Raw genomic sequence first — 23,767 nt, forward strand, 5'->3', positions numbered from 1 at the left:
ACCCAGTGATTCTACTTCTAGGATTGGATCCAAATAAATAAAGATGCAAATAAAGATTAAAATTTGGGGGCACCTGGTGGCTCAGTCAGTTAAGTGTCTGGCTTTGGCTCTGGTCATGATCTCATGGTTCATGAGTTCGAGCCCCTTGTTGGGCTCTGTGCTGACAGCTCAGAGCCTGGAGGCTGCTTTGGATTCTGTGTCTCCCTCTCTCTCTGCACCCCCTACCCCGTTCACTCTGTCTCTCAAAAATAAACATTTTTTTAAATTTTTTAAATAAAAAAATAAACATTAAAAAAAGATTAAAATATTTAAAATGACAGCTGTAATAGAATTTCTAATAACAACAAGTTGAAAATGCCCTGAATGTCCCAATGATTAGGGGATAATTAAATTAGGGGACATTCACATAAGGAAATGTTACAGAATCATTAAAAAAAACTATGCTTCCAAAGAATTTTAAATAAATCAGGGAGAAACTCATTATACCATAAATTTTTTAAATATATAATATGACTTAGAATATCATCTCGGGTTTGAGTTTCATGAGTTTCATGAGTTTGAGTCCCACGCTGTCAGGACACAGCCTGCTTGAGATTCTCCCTCTCTCTCTGCACCTCCCCTGCTCACACTCTCTCTGTCTCTCTCAAACTAAATAAATAAACTTGGGGGGAAAAAAGAATATGATCTCGATCCCCTAAATATTATTTTTGTATTTCTATATTTGGATAGAAAAAGACTGACATATAGACATCAAAATATTGGCAGTTCTTATCTATGGGTTATGGGTGAATTTTATTTACTTCTGTGTATTTTCCAAATCTTCCAAATATTCTACCGGGAATGTGTGCTCCCCTTTATTCAGCAGGTGGGAAAGCTATTTAACTGCACACACACCCTGACCCGAGTGTATAAATTTTGAAGCTGAGAATAAATTTGTCAAGTCTCCAGATTCCACAAACAAACAAAACCTTGCCTCAATTATAGCTTTCTTGGGACCTTTTGGTGTTTCAAAGTCTTTTTTTTTTTTTTTAAAGTAAGCTCTACACCCAACATGGGGCTTAAACTCATGACTCTGAGATCAACAGTCACACCAACCAAGCCATCCAGGTGCCCCAAAGTATTAAATCTCATAAAGCACTATGCATCACAATTGCCCAAGAGCCAGGTACCTACCCAGAGGGCTTTGGCACTCTCCAAACTAGCTGGGTTTGGGTTTCTTACCTACTATTGCAACATCTTCTTAGAGAGGCTCATTCTTTCCCCTGCAGGTTTGGTTCCTTACTCTCTGGTCTCCATAAGAGAAGCCCCTGTCCTTAAGGCCAACTCAGTATTCACACCCACATGAGTAACTATATTCCTCTACTGCTATAGCACCTAAGCCACACCATGCTCAGTGCTCTGGGAAAATGAAGAAGGAATCCTGACACAGACCCCTAGTGGAATTTTCCTTCTTGAAACTTAGAAGACAGGGCTGACATTTTTTAAATAAATGGCTAAATAGATGAATGAAGAGATGGATAAATAGATTTATGTTTAAAAGAAAAGCTATAGGGGTGCCTGGGTGGCTTAGTCAGTTAAGCATCTGACTCTTGATTTCAACTCAGGTTGGTGAGACTGAGCCCCACACACCAGGCTCCGCACTATCAGCAGTGAACCTGCTTGAGATTCTCTCTCCCACTCTCTCTGCCCCTTTCCCAATCTCTCTCTCAAATAAATAGATTAATTAAAAAAAAAAAACTTTAAAAAAAGCTATAGAGCTATCACATCATTAAAGCTGTAATTTGCTCTACTGGATGTCTTATTTTTAAGATCGCTAGTGCAGTTTAGAGATACAAGAAAAAACAGAGTGAAGTAAGGGAGATTCATCTGCTTGACCATCCTGACACTTTTGAAGCAGATAAAAAGGGACAGAAAGTGATAATAGAGATAAAAACCTCAAATAGTATCGTCCCCATTATGAAACGACCTCTGACAGTTCAAATATGAAAAAAAAAAAAACCATCACTTTATTTTACAAATTTGGAGATTTTTTTTCACATCACTTTGCGTTGGCAGCACAGGGAAATTTCAAGGATTTTGCTCCCGAGAAAGTCAGGATGGTGTTTCTCAACATGTGGTGGGGCATATGCAGAACATCTCTTGTCTGATTACCCTGCTAGGTTGGAAGGTGGAGACAGCAGCATCCCGGTGAGTGAGAGGGATACCAACAGGCAATTGCTAAACTCGACAGGAGAAAGTTTATCGGGAAATGACATCAGAGGTCTCAGGGGACTGTAATACAGCAGACAGGAACCAGAGTGAGGAGGTTATGATCAGTCACTCCACTATCGCTAGAAAGCGTATGGGCCATCAGTACAGAGCTCACCTGTGTTTAAATCTGCAGCACAGGTAAGTGTGTCCTGTGCAGCTTCACCAATGCCAAGGGCAGGGTAAAAACCACGATAACAGCTAGACACAAGCAGGGCTGTTTCATCCTTGGGAATGGACCAAAAATTATAACTTAGGAAGTGTGGGAGCATCTATCTCCTTTTGTTAACTATCACTGCATTTTGAATGTATCCTAAGAACAAATTCCAAATAGTCTGAAGGCAGGAGAGTCATGTGAGAGAGCAGGGAATGTACTGAGAGCATGTTCCCAACAGAAGTGCGAAGTGAAAAAAGCAAACATCCACAGCAACAGAGGGGTAAGAAAACGTGCCCACGTGGCACAGATAGCCCAAACCCTCCTGGACCCTATAACTTTAAGGGGAGAGCCAAAGACACTCAAGAAGGAATTTTTAAGGGGGAAATTTTCAGGGAAAAGGCTGGAGAAACTGAACACTGATACACCGCAATCAAGATGCCAAAAGCAACAAAAACATTTTAAACAGTCATGACGTCTTTTAACAGCAACTTCATCTACGGTCAGAGAAAATGTGGCCGTTGCAGCCAGGAGGAAACGAAGGCCTTCCCGTGGCCCAAGGCTCCACCAGAGATCTCAGGCACAGGTAGGTGAGCAGCCACACCTGGTTTATAAGTTAGCCAATAAAAATGGAGATCTAACAATTTTCAGAAGTGTGGCAGTCCCCTCCCCCACCCACTTAGAAGACACAATTATTTCAGTTTTCACTGCAGAGTTTCCTAACAGGAATCGGGAGCTGAAATCTTCATTTAAAACTTGACCCGCTAAAACACAGGCAGTAGAAAAATGAAAAGGCAACATCATTACTTCTGTCTACTAGCCTTTTTGCAAAGTGCCAGGGGAAACTGTGAATGGCCTCAGCCTGTCTAAAGAGAAGGTGGGGAGGAGGAGGGACTGGGTGTGGCTAAGAGGATGTGCAGGTGACGACGACCAGTACCAGTGCATTTGACTAAACTCTTGCACGAAGGTGACCATTAAAAAGGGCATGCTGATTTCAGTTGTCCATCAATGTGGGAGAGTGAAGTGAAAGAGCACGTATTTTAGAGTCAGACAGACTCCACTGAACTCTTCTCCTCATCTGCAAAATGGAGAGAATCGCTTTACCTACTTCAAAGGTGGCCGTGAGGATTAAATAAAATAACGCGTGAAAGTGCTTAACAGGAGTTCTGGTAAAGAGTAAGCACTGCTTAAATGTTGTTATGATGCGTGTGCATGTGTGTGAAGTGCCTGACAAGTAGTATGCGGTTACCATTACTACCGCCGAGCTGCTTATTACAGGGCAGGCAGCTGCACGGGCCGTCTCTACCCCTCCAATATCAACAAGCAAATGTCAAGAGAAAGGGATCCCCCTCAAAGAAAGGCATAAACCTCCCTTACTGTTCCCTCTACTCCAAGAACCATCGTAGTTTACATCTCTAAAATTCTTCAGGAGAATTTAAAGAAACAATCCAAGAGATCCACAGACTCCATCTTGGCCAGGCTACCCTGAAAGTTAACCACCCAAGCCCTCGAAGATCAGGTTCCAGGGAAAGGACTCCACCCTGCCTCCCCGCTCCGCCTACAGAAGCATCACAAGGGGGGAGAGAGAGCCCCTTTGCAACTAGATGGCCAAATTTAAGTCCTAGCTGATGGGGCAGCGAATCCTGGCCTTTGCCCTTTAACTACAGTGTTTCTCAAGAGTGTAAGGACAAGTGGACCTAGCTTCCCACCCTCTTTATCTCAGCTGCCAGCCTCTGTGGGCAGAAAGGCACACCACAAGCCCAACGCTGAAAGCCTTTTGCCCACACTGGGCAGTGTTAGGAGCTCCTGCCTCAGCAGGCTGTGACCTCCACAGTGAAAGAGCTCGATTCAGCTTTTAATCCTCTCCAGTCACTTCAGTCAACAGAGAAGGGGCTTTCACAAAGGAGATAAAGTATAAAGCCTAAAAGGTTGGATGGGCTTCACAGCAGGGGCCAGGGGAGGGGAGAGGGGAGCAACCCAAGATTCGGAATAAAGGTCAATGGAGTCTTCCAGTTATGGTCCCGCTGCACCCGCTCCTGGAACAGGAAGGAAGGGACCCCATCCCTCCCACCTCTCAGCAGCCCTATCTCCCCACCCTGTCCCATTCCCTGGCTCAGTGATGGGCTTATACTGGGCAGGGCTAGGATTCTCCTCTCCCCATAGGCTGTCACACTACAATATTTGCTCTGCTTCCTTCCTTTCCAAAGCCTAACAGATTAGATTGCAGGAGTCCTATCCAACTCACTAAGACAGATGGAAAACTGAAAGTAAGGCGACCGAGACTGCTCACAGTAGGAAGACAGAAGAGGTGGGGAAGTCCAGTGTACCAGCACCCGGACGCTCTTTTCCAAGCCCGGGACTACATGGGCCAGAATAAGCCACAGTAACTTCACTGAATCAGAAGTATTTACTGCACTGTGGCGCACAGCAAGATCCAACTTGAGGCACTCCAGCCTTTTGACAGGGGCATCCCCCACCTGTCCACCGGCCTCATGAAGAGAGGAAATCAATGAAGTGCCAGCCGGGTGCACACAATGAAGACCATGCTCCTGCTGTTTGGAGCTACTTCACAGTGTTCCAGCACTTTTAGCAAACACCCAGCAAGCAAGCAGGAGGGCTGGCTGTTCGGGACGATATGACTGATACAACTAATACTTCTCCCGTCCCACTTTCACAGAAGCTCTCTAGAGGTAGGCATCAACCAAAACCTGCATGTCTCCAGGATTTATTTTAACGTTGCTAAAATACCGAGCGCAATATGGTTCGGCTCACTAGGATGACAAGATGCAGGCCCTACTTCCTTATACAGAAGAGAGAAGAAAGCACCGACAAGGGAAAAGACGGGCTTGCAAACTCTCTACCAAGGAGCAGCCGGTTTCCAAATCAAACCTAGGTGATTAATTACCCCCATCTGTGAGGTGAGCAGGGCTCCCATCATTAGCTAGCTGGAACACCACCAGGGGCGTCACAGACACCCTGTAGAAAGGCTTAGAAATAGGAGACAAGGTCTAAAGGCAACATCAGAGGAAACCCTCATGCGCCAGCTTGGTGAACCAAATCTCTACAGGATTGAGTTACTGCCACACTGTTCTTTTCCCTTCCAACTGGACAGGTGCAAGCAATTCATGTACCTGCAGCCATTCATTCATCCATTCATTCATTCAACAAACATTTGGCTTAACACCCAGGAGATGTCATACATTGGGCTGCCCAACGTATGGCGAAAGTCATTGTGTGTTCAACCGGCACACATGGAGAAGACAAGTATCTGAAATGAGGATGCTTTTTAAAAAGCCTCTTCTGGTTTCTCAAAGCACCCCGGATCTCTATTTTAGGCACTCATGTACAGCCTGCGTCCTCCATCAGACTGCAAGCTCCCTGAAGACAGAGGCTGGGTTTAGTTCCTGTCTTTCCTATCCTTACTATCCATTAAATGTCAACTGAGTGCAACCGTGAAACAGAACACAAACACTTCTATTCTTTCAAGACTTCTGGCTTTACTGTTTCTGAAGGCTTTGACACCAAAGAAAAACGATGAAGCTCCAGAAAGGAGGGAAAAGGGGGCTGACTTAGATATATTAGGAACAGGAGTACAATTTCGGAACTTCAGCCCCAGTGCAAACCACCACTCAGCGGGCTGAGGTGCCTCCAAGAGCCACAGCTGGTGTCCTGGTAAAATGCTTTCCCCTCCCTCTTTCTGCTGTTTACTCTCCTCTGAAAAAAAAAAAAAAAAAAAAAAAAAAAACCATTTGGAGTCCTAAAGAAAGCAAAGAGGAGGAACGGGAGACGGAGTTAGAGGGGGGAGATTCGGCTTGAACCCAAACTCGCTAAGAAGGAAGGAAACTTTCAGGCAAAAGGCTGGGGGTGTGGGGGAGGGCTGGCCTGGGGGAGGAGATGTGTAAGGCCCAAGTGGAGGTGGCCCTGCCGCGCCTCCTCTCTGGAGGTGCCTGTACACTTTTCCTTCCTGCACGGCCTCTTTTTTCCCTTTCCTCCTCCTTTATCTGTTTTTTTTTTTCTTTTGGTTTGGGGTTTTGTTATTTTTTTGTTGTTAATTTGATGAAGTAACAGTCTTCAGAACTAGAGCAGAAAAGGGAAGCGTGTAAGGTGAGGAAGAAGTTAGTGAGAGCCAGAGACAGCTCTCTCGAGGGTGCTTTCCCAATCTGGCACCGAACTTGGATCTTAGGACAGTTTTCCTTCAAGTCACCCCCACAGCCTGGAGTTCCAGAAGCCCGAGGGCCCGAGCTGGACCCAGTGGAAAGGAAGGGATCTCCCTAGGGGAGCACTGTAGGCCTGTCACGTAATAAGGTAATAGGGGAAGAGAAAAATGAGGATCCTTGGCCCAGTCCGAGCCCACGGGACTTGCCTGGGACGTTCTCCGCTTTCCTCCCCTACCCGCAGCCCGGGCAGTCGTTGCGAGGCCGGTGCTCCAGCGCCAGAACCCGCAGAGAAGTTTCGCCGCTGCAAACGTGAGAAAATGCAGCTCAGCAGAACACCCGCCCCCACCCCCCTCCGCGCGGCCCCACCCCCGCAGCCCGACCCCTGGCGGTGGCGACCTTGGCCACCCCGGATGCTCCAGAAAAATGGAGGAGGGGCTGCCCTCAGGGGTTTCCCGGGGGCTGCCGGAGGCGCCCACGGGCCACGGCGACCTTTCCCTTCGCCGTCAGCCACCAGGACAGGCGCACCCAGCCCCCGCCTGCGCGCCCTCGGCGCCCCCGCCCGCGTTCCTGCTCCCCCTGCTCCGCAGCCCCGCCGGCCCCCGCGCGCCCCTCTGCGCCTCTCTGCTCCCGGACCCGCCAGGGCGCCCCACTTACCCCGCCGTGCGGCGGCCGGGGCTCGGGCAGGGTGGTTTACATCGGGGTGGGACGCGCCGCTCCGGCCGGCCGGGCCGTCGCTCTCGGGGGATTTCTTTATCTCGCTGCCAAACTCTCGGTGCCTCTCGCTCCTCTCGCTCTTCTCCCCCCACCCCCACCCCTCCTTCTCTCTTGTCTCTCGGCTCTTTTTTCCGGGTTAATTACGTTTCGCATTAAAGCAAAACCCAGCCCCGGATGTGAGTACAATGCTCCGCCGAGCCCGCCGGGGGAGGAGAGGGGTGCCGGGGCGCCGTGGGGTGGGAGGGGGCGCGGCCGGGCGCCGCGGGCTGCGCGGAGGAGGCGGGGGCGGGGCGCCCGGGAGGCTGCCCTGGTGGCCGCGCGCCAGGCGCGGGCCGGGACCACCTCGCCGGGGTCGGCGGCCGCGCAGGTGGGACCCGGGCCGCGGAGACGGCCGCGCGGAGGAGGACTGCCTCCGACGCCGAGCCCCGGGCAGCAGGTGTCCGGAGCCGAACGGGGGCCCGGGGCTGAGGGCATCCTTGAAGGAGGGAGGCGAGCCGCAGCGCGGGCTCCCTCTTGAACCCCGTTTCTTCTTCCCAGAGCCCCACCCCGCGACTTCAGCCGGGCCTCCCTCGGATCGGGAGCCCTTAGCCTTTCTGGGGCCTCAGGGTGAAAGTTTAGGGTTGGGGTGAGAAGAAGAAGCGATTCTTCTGGATTGTCATGAATGTGCCGGAAAAGCCCAGTGGCACCGGACGTTTTTAACGAGGGGTATGGGGACTTTATCAGAGTGTAACGACGCAAAGTCGCCTTTCCTGCCCTCAGAGCGGGAGGGTGCTCTGGAAAAAAAAAAAAAGAAGGAAAATAGACAAGCATGCGTTAAGTAAATAATGCCAAGGGGAACCTAAGAAAATTACTGTGTGCCGGTGCAGCCCCTGAATTATCTCACTTGGTCCACACGGCAACCCTATGGATCTCAATCCCGTTCACGATGAGGAAACCGAGACTCAGAGACGTTAAGTAATCTGCCCTGGGTCCCACAGTCTATCAGTGGCAGGTCTGTCAGGTTCTGACGCCGGCCTCCCACAAGGGGAGATCATTTACATATACAGAAAGTGAGGCGCAAGACATCGGAAACATGGACACGTAGTGGATTCACCCTTGGGATGGAGGACGGGGAGATGCTGCTTCTGGGGATTCTGATGCGGGCGGGTTGAGGCTTTGAGGGAGAAGCGGACAAAGGAAGAGCCTCAAGAGGCTCGGGCACAGGGACTGGCTGTGCGGGAGGGATGGAAAGGCTGGTCCACATCCCACTGATACGGGGGAAAGGCATGCTGAAAAGTCTCCAGGAGCTGAGGCAACAAAGCCTGGGAGCAGGGGACCTGGAGCCGGAGGGAGGTAGCAGCACACACCCCGAAAGCACCAGTGATGAAACCACACAAGTTTCCTCTTCCATTTTGATTGCCAAAGCAAAAATTAGCTGCCTGCTCTCTCAGGTGTGAAAAGAAAGAAAGAAAAAGAAAGGAAGGAAGGAAGGAAGGAAGGAAGGAAGGAAGGAAGGAAGGAAGGAAGGAAGGAAGGAAAGACTTTTTGCATTACAGCATTTTGCTTCGAATGAGGAAGGGGGGACACAAGGAAAAAAACATTTCCTTTGAAATAAATATATCAACGTCCATTTTTTTCTGCTCGTGAAGATTTTTGCTACTCATAGGTTTCAGGCAGCATAGCGTCTTAAGGAGCATGTTCTCTGGAACCAGATGGACTGGGTTTGAATCCCAGCTCTGCCACTTATTAGCTTTGATCTCTGGGCAAATGACATTTCTGTGCCTCAGTTCCTATCTGGGTCGTTATGAAAAGTAAATTGAGTTAACTTTTGTACTGTTTAGATTACTGTGGTACATGAAGTAGGTGTTATGTAAATGTTTTTTTATTTAAAAATTAGATTATGGTTTTCATTGTGAAAAGTAACAAAATTCCACCCAGCGCCAAGCAAATCTGACTGGAACTGACTGTTTCCAGTATGAGCAATGAGGTAAAAGTCTCAGATTCCATGGTATGGTTCATATTAAAACCCATAAAACTCTACTCCCCATGGGGCCTGCCTGAGTCACTCAATCACAGAGCCGCAAATATTTTCTGTGCACTACTGTATTGGATGCCTGGTAAGCAAAGGGAGCCAAAGGCCTTGGGTCTCATTAGAAGGATACAAGTGTCACTTGAAGGCTGAGGCGGCCTCATATCCCTCATGGAAGTGCCCTGAAAATGGCACAGAGAATAAGTACAGTCAGTCTTTAGAGGAACAAGACATCTGGGGGGAGAGGTAAAAAGGGGACTTGTATCAAAAAGGAGATGGACTTTGAAATGAGCCTGAGAAGACGGGTACAATTTACTGGACAGAAGCAAGAATACACTGGACTAGAACGAGGGTCATCAATGTACTTTGGGTGATGCTCGTATTTCACTGGGAGCAAGCCCCATTTACCACCACATTTGCCCCTGGCCAAAACCTGGCCCCAGTTAGACTACAATTTCTGCCCCGATTCCACTCCCTTATTCCTAGATTTCTGGGCGCTTTCTCAATGGACACCCCCCACCTCCTCCTGTAGTGGGCACCACAGAGCAGGTGTCAGTTGAATCTGTGCCCTGCTCTGGCCCCTTTGCCATCTCTTGACCTGGACATTTAAAGAATACTTCCATTACCTGATTTTATTCATGTTTTTTCGGTGCAATAAATAGTCCTGATGTCTGAAAATGTAACCGCCTGTGGGGAAAGGAATGTCAAAAAAGGACCTTTCGCATCAGCTATTTCAGTCCCCTCATTGTGTCAGCAAGATGAGTTTCAACAACTTGCTCAAGGTTTTGCAGCTAATTAGAGGCAGAGTTGGTTCTAGAACCCAGGGTTGACTACCCCCAGAATCATCTATTATTGGTATAGGAACCTTTCCATGAAGATGGAGACTTCTGGCCCAGAACCCAAGAATCTATAAACAGTACACTTGTACTCTAGCCATTTATTTATGCATTTTCTATTTCTTTTCAATATTAATAGCTGGGTAACTAGATGGCCTAATAACCTTCAGTGGTAAGCCAGCACACCCTCTGGGCAAATGCATTGTTTTCTGTCCTTAAAGATACACATTACATAAGGTACCAGGCTGCAGCCAGGGCCCATTAGTTCCATTGGGGAAAGTGTGAGACTCAAAAAGCCAAGGTCATTGGTTGATCCTGGTTCAGGCCAGTTAATTTTGCACAGAGATAAATTTCTCCAAGGCCATTACAACTCTAATGCTAGCTGGACATTTCATAAATAGTTACTATTAGTTTCCATAGCGAAGTACCATCCATTTCCAAAAAGATTATTCAAACTAACTGTTGTCCTCTTCAGTCCTATTCATTCAACAAACAATTATCTGAACCTATTACCATTTTTCCTCCCACCGTGTATCTTGCATTTACTTATTATTCAGGTACTTGCTAAATGCTAATTGTTTTACCTGGATTATCTCACTTAAGTCTTAACTGGGAGCAAGGTCCTATTGTGTTCTCAGAGATAAGATGACTAAGGCATAGAGACCCAGACTAGATACAAACCTGTGCGGCCTGAAGCCAGAGCCTGCCCTCTTAACCACTGAGCTTGTGAAGGGTACAGAAAGACATAACACAAGACTCTTCCCAACCACATTGTTGATAACTGTCAACATTTAGAACCTCCATTCCATTTCACCTAGCAATTTCATGTCCAAAGATATGTGCTATTGAAAGTCATCTGGAGACATATACAGTATATAGGGAGTATATGTGTATGTGTCCATATGCCGTGTATACATATGAAATATATACATACATACTCACTGCAGTATTGTTCATAATGTTGATAATTGGAAATCACCCTCATGCTCATCAACACGGATTGAACAGGTAAATACTGGTACATCCATACAATCCCATGCTATGCAGCTGTTAAAAAAGAATGAGGTGTACCTCTTTATGAAATATATGAAAAATGCTAAATATTTTAAGTGGAAAAAAGGTACAGAGCTGTCTGTATGGTATAGTCCAATTTCTGTAAATAAAAATTACACATGTTTATTATATGAAGAAAGTGTAGAAGACTACATTCCAAACTGTTAACCACAGTTCTCTTAGGGTGGGGGAGGAGGGATTATAATAGTGTATCTCACTTTCTAAGAGATGTAGTTCTGTAATGTTTAATTTTTTGCAATAAGCATGCATACATTTGATTGTCAAAAAAAAACAAATAATGATTTAAGACTTTAATAAAAAAAAATTTTTAAAGCTCTATGAGAAAGTATATTGTAGCCCTCAAGGAACCCATCCTTAAAGTTGGGAGGAGGGGCGCTTGGGTGGCTCAGGTCATGATCTCGAAGTTCATGAGTTCGAGCCCCACATTGGGCTCTGTGCTGACATCTCAGAGCCTGGAGCCTGCTTTGGATTCTGTGTCTCCCTCTCCCTCTGCCCCTCCCCTGCTCATGGTCTGTCTCTCTCTCTCAATAATAAATAAATGTTAAAAAAAAAAAGTTGGGAGGAAATATACAGAAATATACGGAAATAAGGAGGGAATATACAAGGAGACAGTACAACATATACATAAATAACTATTATAAAAGCCAGAAACTTGTATACACAGATTGACGAGGGGAGATAAAATTCTGTGGGAAAAATCACAACCAGCTGGGGTTGAGAGGTGCAGGAGAAAATGCATAAAGGAGATGGCAGTATGGAAGGATGTTGAAGGGAAAGGAAGACATAGAAGGTGCAGAGGGGCTGAGAACAGGTGGGCCCCAGGTAAAGACTGCATCAAGGGCAAGGCACAGAAGCAAGAATGCATGGGATCAATTTGGAGAAGTATGGGTAGTCCAGTTCAGCTGGAGCACAGTAGGGAGATGAAGCATTTTCATGGGAAACAAAATGGGAAAGAAAAGTAGCTGGAGGGTCTTCATTGCTAAACTAATGAGTTGTATTTATTATTTTAGGCATCAAGAGTCCCTGAAGGTTTTTGAGCCAGGAAATGACACAATTAGCAGTGAATAAGCAGCAATTTCATAGTGACTGGGGTAGTCACTGGACTCTAGCGCCAGGATTTGCCTCCTGACTGTCACTAATTAGCTGCAAAGGCATGACCAGTTATTTTACTTCTCTGTGTTTCCATAAAATGGGGAAGGTGGTCATAATAGATAACCTATCTCATACCATTGTTGTTGAGTGAGTTAATGTTTCTAAGGTACATAGCAAGCGCTGAGTTTGTCTGTTACACTTAAAAAATCAGTATGGTACCTTTGGATTAAGATCTTTGCATTTCATTTTGAAACTTTTATTACAAAGAGTTAACATTATACGGTAAATTATTAACTATTCCTTCTTTTCCCTTTCACAGGATTAGAGATTATTAATCTCATTTTACAGATGGAAGAATTCAGGTTTTAAGGAGAAAGATGAACCCTACCCAGCACCCAGGGTTATCTCTTAGCTCAAACTCTCAGAACCTGGAGAATAGGAGAAATGGGCAATGGAAGAAGCTTTGGCAATTTCTGTTTATAGGATAAGGGAAACAACAGTAAAGGGCGGTAATAAAGTAAATTCAAAAAAGATAAAACTTTGGTGGAACACTTAAAAGTTTGTATATAAAATTAAACTTGTAAAATATAAATATATAAATACTGAATTATGTGTCCCCCTCCACCACCACCAAAAAATCATATGTTGAAGACCTGACAATGTGATTTTGTTTGGAGACAGTGCTTCTAGCAGGTAATTCAGGTTAAATGAGGTCATAAGGGTGAGGCCCGAATCCTATAGACTGGTCACCTTATAAGAAGAAGAGATCTCTCTGTGTGCACCAAAGAAAGGCCATGTGAACACACAGCATGGAAACGACCATTTGCAAGCCAGGAGGAGAGTTCTCTCCAGAACACAAACATGCTGGCCAACTGATCTCAGACTTCAGCCTCCAGAACTGGGAGAAAATACATTTCTGTTGTTTAAGCCATCCAGTCTGTAGTATTTTTGTTTCACATATGTATACATACATATATACATGCAATGCATACATACACAGGCCAAAAGGGCTATTTCCTAGTAACAAAGTTGGGAAAATATTGCTATACAGCTAAATCTGACACTAATAAACCTCAAAACTGATTGTACATCCTCTCCCCAGAAATAACAGTCTGCTGGCCAAATGCACCACTCCTATTGATTCATGCTGATGGCATTGTTTTTCTGTCAGTTTGAATAAGTGCAGTGCCCTGCTGGGATTCCTGCATCCCTAGAGATGCCCTGTGATTATATGGGAGGAATTGGACCCATAGAATCAGAAAGAGAGAATGAATAGATACGTTAGCTTTGTATCCATGACCATATTTAACACTACAGTTAACTTTATATTTGCTTAGAGCAGTTACATAATTCATTTCCTCGACAATGAGCCTACGGAGGGGCTGCTATTAGCAAATACTTGTGGGTGAATATAGTCAAAGTCATTAACTGGAATAAACTTTATCCAGTTTATTCCAAGAGATGCCTATGGTAGTCAGTGAAGTGGGCAGACTTTTGTATCAGTGGTTCTTAACACAAGCTGGTTATTACAAAACAACAAGAAAGCACAAAGGATATTTGAATGTGAATTTATGTCCTTCCATTATTTTGTTAATAGGAAATATATACACACAGTACAAAGTTCAGAAGGTACAAAAGAGTAAGTATGAACAAATATTTCTTCTGCTCATGTGCCCCAAACACTACTCTCCTCTCCAGAGATAACCAGTGTGTGTGTGTGTTTAATAAAAAAAAATTCAGTTTTGCAGGGATATACTAAAAGTGTTAAAAGTAATTATCTGAGTTAGGTTTACAGGTGACTTTTAAAAATTTTTGTATTGGTGAATTTTCCAAGTATTCTTTAATAAGCTCATAGTATTTTGTTATTAGAAAAAAATATTAGGTTTAAAAGTAGATAAATATATTTTAATTTAAAAGTACCTTAGAGGGGCACCTGGGTGGCTCAGTTGGTTGATTTTGGCTCAGGTCATGATCTCATGGTTTGTGAGTTCAAGCCCTGCATCAGGATCTGTGCTGACAGCACAGATCTACCTGCTCACTCTCTCTCTCAAAATAAATAAATAAACATTTTTAAAAAATAAATAAAATTACCTCAGAGATCTCATAGCTGCTTTGTGACTTAAAAACCATATAACTGAGACGCCTGGGTGGCTTTGTTGGTCAAGCATCTGACTCTTGATTTCAGCTCAGATCATGATCTCACTGTTGGTGAGATGGAGCCTGAGTTAGGCTCCACACTGATAGCACAGAGCCTGCTTGGGAGTCTCTCTCTCCCTCTCTCTCTCTGCATCTCCCCTGTTCACACTCTCTCTTTCTCTCTCTCTCTCAAAATAAATAAATAAACTTTTAAAAACTAAAAAGTAAATCAAAAGAAAAAAACCATAGAACTAACTTTATCCTCAAATTAAAAATACTTGTCAGTCTGTGGATACATTTTTCAAAAGCATTGTAGCCAATTTTATTCCATTCACATTAAAATTCCTGCCTCTGGAAAAGATATACAGAAACTGATTACCAACCTAAACCCTGAGATCTAGTGAAACTCATTATGATTCACTGGAAACAGGTAATTTGCTCAAGGGTCTTCTTCCAAATTTCATCATAGTATCTATGATGACTTCACATGTCTATCAAACTATATTAAAACTAAGTATAACACTAGGCTGGAGAATTAAGCCTGGTCCAGCCTAACTTCTTTATTTAGTAATTAAATAATAACAAGCCAAATTTATCCTTACACCTAATACTTAATGATGCTGTGAATGTTCTAATTGGATAAATAGTCAAATGCACCCTCCAGCATCTGATGACAAAAGATGTCACAGTCTTGCTGAAAAGACATATAGGGGATTTGGCACTGATCTGGAGGTCACCCTTCTGGCAACTTGAGTCTCCAGAGTGGAATTCCAAACACAGAAAACAAGAGGGAAGGGGCCTCTTTGTAGCCAAAGTCCCTGTATTAAGGAGAGCCTTTCTTAGCCTTGCTTACTAAAGGTTCAGTTATGTGGTTTTCTAGTCCTCAGAAGATTAGAAACAGCAGGAGAAAGGAGACAATATTAGAGACGGAGGAGGAGCAGGATGGAGAAGGAAATTATTTTATTCCATTCATTCCTATGTCTGTAAATGGATTAGCTGACAACAAAGGAGGGGAAAGAAAAGTTAAGAATTCCCAGAAGTTGGGGTGCCTGGGTGGCTCAGTCAGTTAAGTGTCTGACTTCAGCTCAGGTCATGATCTCATAGTTCATGGGTTTGAGCCCATTCTGTGTCTCCGTCTCTCTCTGCCCCTCCCCACTCATGCTCTGTCTCTCTGTCTCTCTCAAAAATGAATACACATTAAAAAAAAAAAAAAAAGAATTCCCAGAAGTTATATGTGCTCAAGACAATCTTTGTCATTCCTGGTGATGACCTTGGGGTAGGAAAAGGTAGTTAAACTGTGATCAGAGCCTTTATTTTAGGTGGAAAGTTCCATGTAGTTTTGCTGGTAGGAGTGGTGGCCTGTGGGGAGCAGACCACCTCTGAGGGAGGTGGTTAAGAGCAGGCAGGATTCACTCATACCCTCTTACTTTTTTAAATGTTGTATCATGTGTATTATGTATCTTTTGTTTAATAATACAAAATTTTTAAAAATATTTAATGCCCATACAAAAAACTTTACAAGCAAAAAGTTGGTGAAAATAAAATTGCAAAAATTAAAAACACTGAACACTTTAAGCCATAAAACTCCTAGGAGAAAACATAATAGGTAAGCTCTTTGGCACTACTCTTGGCAATGATGTTTTTAGATTTGACATCAAAAGCAAAACAAAACAAAACAAAACAAAACAAACAAACAAAGAAACAAACAAGTGGGACTACATCAAACTAAAAAGCTTCTTCATAGCAAAAGAAACAATCAAGAAAATGAAAAGGCAACCTCCTGAATGTGCGAACATATTTGCTAATCATGTATATTGTAAATGTTTATTTATTTTGAGAGAGAGTGTGTGGGCATGAATGAGCATGAGCAGGGGAGGGGCAGAGAGACAGAGAGAGAGACAGAGAGACAGAGAGAGAGACAGAGAGACAGAGAGAGAGAGAGAGGGTAAGAATCCCAAGCAGGCTCCACGCTGTCAGGGCAGAGCCCAGTCAGGGTTCAATACCATGAACATGACCCAAAATCAAGAGTCGGACTCTTAACCAATTAAGCCACCTAGGTGCCACAACTAATCACGTATTTGATAAGGAGTTAATATCCAAAATATAAAAAGAACTCACACAACTCAATAGCAAAACCAAAAGCCTGATTAAAAATTAAACATTTTTATAAAAATAACATACAAATAACCAAGAGGTATATGAAAAGATGCTCAACATCATTCATCAGCAGGGAAATGCAAAACAAAACCACGATGAGATATCACCTCACATCTATCAGAATGGCTATCATCAAAAAGACAAAAGATAACAATTGTTGGCAAAGATGTGGAGAAAAGGGAAACTTGGTGCACTCTTAGTGGAAATGTAAATTAGGGCAGCCACTATGGAAAACAGTGTGGAGGTTCCTCAAAAAATTAAAAATAGAAATACCATATGATCCAGTATTCCATTTCTGAGTATATATTCAAAGGAAGCAAAATCACTACCTCAGAGGGTTATCTGCATGAGCTAGCCCATGTTCATTGTAACATTGTTCACAATAGCCAAGAAATGGAAATAACCTGAATGTCCAATGATGGATAAATAGATGAAGAAAATGTGATATATATACGTACGCATATATATTGTAATACATACACACACACACACACACACACACACACACACACACACATGCATATGGTGGTTGCCAGAGACAGAGTAGTTGGGGTAGGAGGAAACAGGTGAAGATGGTCAAAAGGTACAAACTTCCAGTTATAAATAAGTTCTGGGAATATAATATATAGCATGGTGCCTAGAGCTAAACTAACAACCCTGTATTGTATATTTGAAACTTGCCAGAAGAGTAGATCTTAAAATTTCTCATCACAGAAAAATTTGTAGCTGCATGAGGTGATGGATGTTGACTAAATTTATTGTGGTTACCATAATAAATATATATATATATATATATATATATATATATATATAATGTTGTATACTTTAATACCATGTTATATGTCAATTATATCTCAATAAAAATGGAAACAATTTCAAAAGATACAAAAACAAAAAACAGTACCACAATGAGATAGCACTACACACCTACCAGAATGGCTAAAATAAAAAACAGTGGCAATGTCTGGTGAGGTGGTGGCTGGTGAGGACAAAGAGAAATGATCATGATACATTGCTGGTAGGAAAGTAAAATGGTATAGATCATCTGGAAAACAGTTTGGCGGTTTCTTAAAACAGTAAACATGCAATTATCATATATCCAATAATCGTACTGCTGGGCATTCGCCTTAGAGAAATGAAGACATGTTTACACAAAAACCTGTATATGAATGATTATAGCCACTTTATTGATAATAGCCAAAACCTGGAAACAACCTGAATGTCCCTCAACTGGTGAAGAGTTAAACTGTGTTAGATCCATATGATGGAATACTATTCAACAATAAAAGGGAACAAGCTACTGACATACACAACAAAAAGGATGAATATTCAGAAAAGTATGCTGAGTGAAGAAAAGCCAGTCCCTCAAAGGCTACATACTGTATATTGATTCCGTTTATATAACATTTTTAAAATGACATTATAGAAATGGGAAACGAATACGTGATTGCGAGGTCAAGAAAGGCGCGGAGTAGGAGGGAAGTGGGTGGGGCTATAAAAGGGCAACAAGGGGCCGCTTGTGCTGATAGAAATGTTCTTTCTTGGCTGTATCAGTGTCAGTATTCTTGTTGTATTGTACCATGGTTTACAAGGTGCCACCACTGGGGGAAACTGGATGAAGGGTGCATAGGATCTCTCTGAACTATTTCTTACAACTGCATGTGAATCTACAGTTAACTCAAAATAAGACGTTTAATTAAAGAGAAAAATTATAAGCTTAAAAAATGAGAGTTTTATGCTTAAATAGATACTAGCTATTTTTAAAAATCACTTGTGATGCAACATATCCCTCTTGACCCTAGATTAACAGAGGCACCACTACTCACGAAGCCCACACACTGGTTAAGCACACTTTCACATATTGTGGCTGGCAGTACTCCATTTGTGGTGAACTAACATTTAGTTTTTAGTTCTGATATGAAAAGCAGTGCTCCATTGCCCTCCTACCTCAACTGCTACCATTCCTAGCCCATAGTTTCCCACATGTGCGTTTCCTCTGTCATCGGGGCACATGGCTGCTCCCATTCATTTTTCTGTCTTCCTTTTAAAAAGCAAGGTTTTGGTACTTGGAGAAACTCCAGGACCTCAGCTGGTGTTCGAGAAAGTCACTCTCCTATAACAGGGCGCACAGAAGGGTTGGTTAGATCATTTCAATCAGTTACCATAAAATGCTGCTGTGGTTCCTCTATATTCAGAAGGTGAGAAGCAAGCAGTGCAGAAGTCTGTTGAAGGCAGCTCGTAATTATATGTTACTGAGTGCGCCATGAGTCAAATCATGGCCACTGAAACGTAACTGCGTATTCTTGAAATAGTTCAGCCGTGAGGTCGAGGGGCTGGTTTATTTCTGGTTTCTCCAATTTAAGCCCGTGTGCATGACCCTATGACTACCACTCAGTTCAGAGTAGATGAGCAGCACAGTGAGGTACACAGAACTTTGGACAACGGCACCCCTGAAACAGCAGGTAGAATGGTGCCTGTGATTTTTGTTGTTCAAAGTTGTAAAGGATCTGGAAATGTAACTACTATATTTTGAGCGGAAGTGTTAGTAAGAAAATGATATAAAGCAGACGTCTTCAAACTTTTCTTCCCTTACACCCCCTAAAAATGCTGAAAACTACATATCCCTTCACACATTTTAAGTTGATATCTATAGCTTTTCGTGGTTTGAGTGCTGGCAGGGGATGTAGTCTGTAGATTGTTTTCATCGAATGTTTTAAAATAAAACTGTTATATCACTCTTTTCAATGCACCCAATAGAATCTAAGCACCATAGTAATTTGACACCATCACTCTTTTTTCAAAATGAACACGAAGTTCCTTAACAGAAATGTTAAGTCATTCCCTTCCCTCCACGAACTGTATCTTCATTCCACTTCCGTTAAAGATTTGCATCCAAATATTTTTATGACATCTTTTATTACTTGAATATCTATCCTTTGGACATCTTTTAATGATTACCCTATCATCTTTTTTGAAACAAATATGCATGTGTAAATTGATTTTACAATTTCAAAAAATATCCTGTGACCATAAGGTATTAAAACACTTCCTGAGACGAAGCCATTGTTACCATCATCAGTAACATGATAAATATGTATTTTATTGATCATTAAACATAAAACAGTAAAATATTGAAAATTATTCTCCTCGTAAGAATTCTCTCTCCTAATGGATGAGGATGGATTTTTACCTATATGGATTTGAATATATTTACATACATATGTAATTAGTTCAAATATCCATCAATTAATATTACTTATTGCAAGAATGAACAGGCCTAGCACCAATATTTTCCCACATCGCATTTTTATGAATGTAAACATTGAGAAACCTTGTTCACTTGAATAAGTAGATGGGGCCACAAGGAGCTTTGTCATGACAATGTCCAGGGCTGACAAAAAGAAAGGAAAATAGGGACATATTTCTAGGCTTATGGCTTCAGAGGCACACCTGGAATGACTGGCTTGCTCATGAGTACAGACCCTATATGAAGATCCGTGGCCAGTCCACCTTTGCCAGGGAACTTGAGATTTGTTTTTCAGCAGGGCCAAATCTGGCAGTGTCATTCAATTCTTTGGATTCCTTCACCTTACAGGTCAGATATCACTTAGAAACTTTCCTTCAATAATTATTCTATGGGGGGAGGTTGTGCCTGGATAAGGGCAAGGGGTATGTGGGAACTCTTTGTACTTTCTGCTTAATTTTGCTGTGAACCCAAAACCCGCTCTGAAAAATAAAGACGGTTTTAAAAAAATTATTCTGATGATCTATCAGCGGTCAACTCAGTTAGGTTTTTCTCCAAGTTTTACGGAAAACGATAACTTGGAAACCACCTAATTTGTGAAATGATTGGTATCTCAGTCAAAAAGGCTTTTGCTTTCTCAACACAAACACAAATATTTCTAATTGTTCCTTGTCTGGCCCCTGGAGGCTTTTACAATCTAGGACAAATGCCTTTCTTTCCTTTTTTAGAAGTGAAGAAGGGCTAGTGTGCCAGGGGAGTGGGAGCAGAAGAGACCCAACGTGACACCTGGCTCTCACTTCACCTCAGGCGGATTCCGAAACGGATTCCCTAAAACCATCTACCCCAGAGGCACCCACCATTTAAACACCACTGGAGTAAGGTAGTTTAAGAACTTCTTCAAATACATCGAACTGTAAAGTCAGCTTTTGGGGGTACTTATCTGCTGGTTATCCGAAATTCAAATTTAACTGGGTATCCTGTATCTATCTCTCTGGCAACCCTGTCTCATCCAAACCATTCTCTTTAAGAAATGGCAAAAACCAGGACCAGGCAAGACTCAAGTCCTCCACCAGGGAGTAGGGTCTTTTATTTCTCCCTCTACCCAATTCTCAAATGTAATTACTGTTCTCTCACTTTCTCATCATGGTGTCCATCTTTCTCTCCCAACATTGTTTCCACTCTTCTAACCCAAAGCAAGAAGGGAGGCAGAAACAAGAGCACGACAACATTCATGAGAGAAGGACAGCTTTTGGAGGAAACCAGGGCAGTGAAACGCATTTGAGAGGAACAGAACGAGTGTGGGTACAGTGTGGGCAAAACATCTCTGTCCTGTCGTCTCAAAAACAGAGGCTAAAAAAAGGAGAGGCGGGAGCAGCCGTTTCTTTGGGGGCAGAAACCACATGTATCAAATTTGTGCCTATGCTCCTTTACGGTCTAAAAATAATTTTTAAAAAAATAATAAAAAGTATTACTCAAGTCCAGCTACATTTATTTTAATATTTGGTGCTCTCCTGAGCTGTTTCTTAGGAAAGATACTGACAAGCCTTCCTGTTTTTTCTGCCCCCTTCTGTTCCTATTTACTACCATTGCTTTCTCTCACCCCCCTCTCATCTCCCAAGCACTAAAATAATTTGAATTTCAAGCTTTTTTTTTTTGGTGGGGGGGGGCCTTCCTGTGGGTGTGGGAGGACCTCCTTTGGGAATTGTTCTGGATCTAGTCGGCTCCATCTGTATTTTGGCAAAATCTGTCTGCACCCCGCCCCCACTTCCTTTTCTTCATACGTAGGAGTCCGAGTGTCCCCCACCCGACAAAGAACCTCCTTTATCTAACCCTTAGGTAACCAAACTGAGAGGAACCCCCCGCCCAGGGGGCCCTAGGGGTCTGCAGCCTCCACTTACCCCGCCCTTGGTTTTGGAAGAACAAGAACTCTGCAAAAAGGAGCCAGCTTCTCACCAGCCACAGGAAGCCACCTCCTGCAGGCGAAGGCTCCAAAGGACAAGGTGACTTCCAGGAGGAAGGCAAGAGCTGTGTTTTTCGGTTTCAGGAGACCCAAGGCAAGTTCCTGTTTCAAAGACAGAGTTTTAAAAACTGATTAAGTTCAGAGAGTTTGTGTGTGTGTGTGTGTGTGTGTGTGTGTGTGTGTGTGTATGCACGCGCGCACACGCGTGCACACGCTCGCGTGTCCCTCTCCCCAATTTACCCACGTGATCCCCTTGATTTTCCTCTGGGGAACAGCTGATCTGCCTTTCTAAAAAATCTCTCTAGACCTAACCTCCCCTCCTCCTCCCCCTTCCCCACCGGCTGTCATCATGGCCATTCCTTAGCTAGTGTCTCAATACTCTGGTACATTTTTGTTATTGACAAAAAAAGAAAAGGGAAAAAAAATGAGAAAAGGACTGCACATCTAAGAATTTCCTGTGGTTTGGGACAGGTTTAGTTCAAGCTTTTCATAACTTATTTTCTCTCATTTTTTCCACGCTGAAGACAGTGCTCAGAAACACTGCTGCCAACCCATGGACCTTGTTTTCTTCCTCAGGTCCTGGAGAAGACATTCTCCTTGGATCTGGAGTGGGAAGGGAGGAGATGAAGGGGTGATGCCCAAGGCTGAAGAGTCAACTTCAGGCAGATGTTTTGTGCTCACCAGAGCCTCTGTCTTCCATTCTGGAGACAGTGGGCTGCAGAGCCCAGGGAGAGCATACCCCTGGTTACCTGACCAGAGAGGCACCAAAGAGCAGTCTCACATCTTGTTTTCATAATATTTGTATATTCCTTTATTTTAGCAGTTTCCTTATAGTAAAATAGGTATAATAATGCCTAGCACACAATGATATGGGGAGGAATTAATAAAATGAAAGTGCTTGTATAGTACCTGACATACAGTAGACACAAAACTAACATTTGCTAAGCATGAAGTACATTTATCACGTTACATTCTGTGTGCTCACTTACCTGTCTGTCTTACCACTAAACTCTGAATGTCTTAGTCATGGTTATATGCCCTCTATCTATGACAGTGCCTGTAATACAGTAGACAGCCAAAACATAATGTGTTTAATCAAATAATTACTATCTGTTTCCACCCTCATCCTGGCTCCATTTTCCTTGCTGGTCAAGAGTACGCTCTTTGCACTCTCCTGTGTTCTCCGGACAAGGTTCTAGAACTCAAGCTATGAATAAAAATTGCCAGGCTTGAAATGGATGAAATGATTGTTTTCCACTTCCTAGAAATACCAAAGGGAGTTTTCTCAGCAAGCACACAGAAAGGAAGAGATTAGGAAGCACAAAGTCTGTGGGATGTTGTTATTTCTAAGTCCGTTGCAGAAATGTGATGTGTTCAAATTAAAGTCAGAGTCCAGGGTGATATTTATAGTCAAAGTATTTCAAAGAGCAGAAAACATGAGATTCCCCAAGGCCCTTCAAGGAGGGAAGACCAGCATTCTAAAAGAAAGAAAGAGAGAAAGGAAGGAAGGTAGGAATGAAGGAAGGAGAAAGAGAAAGGCGGGGGTGGGGGGGGGAGTGAAAGGGAAGGGAGGTAAGGAAAGGGAGGGAGGGAGGGAGGAAGAGATGGAGAGAGAAGGAAGGAGAGAATATGGAGCAGGGAGAAAAGGAAGAAAGCTAGAAGAGTGGATTTAAAAGTAGGCACATAAGGGGCACCTGGGTGGCTGAGTCGGTTAAGCAGTCTGACTTTGGCTCAAGCCGTGATCTCAAGGTTCCTGAGTTCAAGCCCCACGTTGGGCTCTGTACTGACAGTTCAGAGCCTGGAGCCTGCTTTGGATTCTGTGGCTCCTTTTCTCTCTGCCCCTAGCCTGCTCACACTTTGTCTCTCTCTGTCTCTCAAAAGTAAATAAAAGTTAAAAAAAAAAAACAATAAAAAAATAAAAGTAGGCACATGAAAATCACAGTTAAGCATGGTCTACCGAACATGTCTTTTATTAAACCTTCACTAAA

At 43.3% G+C, this 23,767-nt stretch overlaps 1 protein-coding gene across 4 annotated transcripts in view; it reads right to left on the minus strand.

Moving 5' to 3' along the window:
* Window positions 1-21,905, minus strand: part of PLEKHA2 (pleckstrin homology domain containing A2) — a 72,626-nt gene extending 50,721 nt beyond the window's left edge. For 2 of the 4 annotated variants that reach the window (XM_023252583.2, XM_023252581.2), the window contains exons 1-2: window positions 7,213-7,355; window positions 6,765-6,859 (exon numbers count right to left, since the gene is read on the minus strand). The gene's annotated coding sequence lies outside the window, so the exon portion shown is untranslated. Of the gene's footprint in view, window positions 1-6,764; window positions 6,860-7,212; window positions 7,356-21,717 lie in introns of those variants that run through there. The other 2 variants (XM_019828543.3, XM_023252582.2) reach the window with 2 other exon arrangements.
* Window positions 21,906-23,767: the final 1,862 nt, after the last annotated feature.

This window comes from Felis catus, chromosome B1 (genome assembly GCF_018350175.1).
Source record: "Felis catus isolate Fca126 chromosome B1, F.catus_Fca126_mat1.0, whole genome shotgun sequence".
Classification (NCBI taxonomy): Eukaryota; Metazoa; Chordata; class Mammalia; order Carnivora; family Felidae; genus Felis; species Felis catus.